At 41.2% G+C, this 1,758-nt stretch overlaps 1 non-coding gene across 1 annotated transcript; it reads right to left on the reverse strand.

The window, feature by feature from the left end:
- Nucleotides 1-903: 903 nt before the first annotated feature.
- LOC116071608 lies at nucleotides 904-1,010 on the reverse strand. The gene has a single exon (XR_004111017.1). It is a non-coding gene; the product is annotated as a U6 spliceosomal RNA (small nuclear RNA).
- Nucleotides 1,011-1,758: the final 748 nt, after the last annotated feature.

The following is a 1,758-nucleotide window of genomic DNA, read 5'->3' on the forward strand; positions in this document are numbered from 1 at the left end:
GAGTATCTATCCAAACCCAAGACCGTAACTTCCAATCATCTTTCATTGACCAAAGAGAAAAATCAGACGTGGGCATGGTAGCTCACTCGTGTAATTCCTACACACCTAAAGGTACAATAAATGAATTTAATGACCATGGTGCTTCCTTGCCCCCCCCCAAAAGCCCTTGTAAAGCCACCAAAATTGTCTGTTTTCTAAAATACTAAGTTGTAGAGAAAGTATCAACTCCATTCCCCATCCTGACAGTAGCCCTAGTCTCCCTGCACCATCTCCCTTCTGGTCTGTCCCCATGCACCATCCCACTGCTGGTGTCTGCCTGATCTCTTTCTAGTTACTCAAACAAGTTTCTCTACTTTAGTCCTATGTTTCCTACTTCATAGATTGCCATCGTGATGAGAGAAAATGTAAACACAGTGCTTAGAACAAGAGTACAAACCCTCATCCCCCAAAGATCAATCTTGGCTCTGTTCCATGTCCTCTCTGCTCTAGCTCCTCACCTGGGAAAAGGTCTCAACATTTCCTACTTAACGTGGCTGCTGTGACCAGATGTGATAGTGCAGACTGAAATCCCAGCAGTTTACAGGTGAAACCTAGAGAGTATAGGGTTTGAGGTCACCCTCAACTATATAGTGAACTGGAGGCCAGCTGGAGCAATGCAATGCAAGGCCTTATCTTTGAATGGCTGCTGTGCTAAGTTAAACAGTTGTTGATCCAAATGATTCTGACAGTTTACTTAGACATAACAATTCAAACTGTCCTTTGATTTGATGGGTCCTAAGTGGAGCTTATGGTTATAGGATTTCTTAAGATTAACACACACACACATACACACACAAACACACACACACAATGTACACGTATATACATAATGAACACTAAAGCATTTTTTATTCTTTTTTTTTTTTTAATATGGAAAGCTTCACGAATTTGCGTGTCATCCTTGCGCAGGGACCATGATAATCTTCTCTGTATCGTTCCAATTTTAGTATATGTGCTGCCGAAGCGAGCATGCATTTTTTTATTCTTACAAAGTTCAAATACGCAGATAATGAAGCCAAGGGAAATAAATATGTGTAGTTTTATTGATGTGTGGGTATGTGTGTAGATACACACATGCACAGTCGGTAATCCAGGCTTGTGGTGAAATCAGGTCATCTTGATGCTAAACAAGGAAATAAAGCAGAAAAAAAAAGTTCATTGGTTACTTCAGGCAGTGATGACCCCTAGAAAATGGCAATTTCACTGGGCTGTGGTGGCTCACACCTTTAATCCCAGCACTTGGGAGGCAGAGGCAAGCGGATTTCTGAGTTTGAAGCCAGCCTGGTCTATAGAGTGAGTTCCAGGACAGCCAGGACTATACAGAGAAACCCTGTCTTGGAAAATAAAAAAACAAAAGAAAGAAACTGGCAATTATACGGAGCAAGGCAAGGCTGGAAATTGATAATCACATAGCCAACACAGACTCACATGCAGACTTATCCCAAGAGGCTTTAGCCTTTGATGGCCACAGATTCCCTACAGAGAGCTACTGTCTCTGTCAAGTAGATGACAGGTTGGTAAGAACATAAGACTAGACATCTAGAGAAGGGGGTCTGAACAAGCTTAAAATCTAAATCCAACTGCGGTTGAACCAATAAAGGAAAATCAGCACTGTACAATTTGAAGGGATCATATCTAAATGAATAGAACTACACATATACAGTTAGAAAAATGGCATCCAAATGAAGCCACTTGTACACATATTAGAGAGATCAGAGA

Source organism: Mastomys coucha, unplaced genomic scaffold (genome assembly GCF_008632895.1).
Source record: "Mastomys coucha isolate ucsf_1 unplaced genomic scaffold, UCSF_Mcou_1 pScaffold22, whole genome shotgun sequence".
Taxonomy (NCBI): domain Eukaryota; kingdom Metazoa; phylum Chordata; class Mammalia; order Rodentia; family Muridae; genus Mastomys; species Mastomys coucha.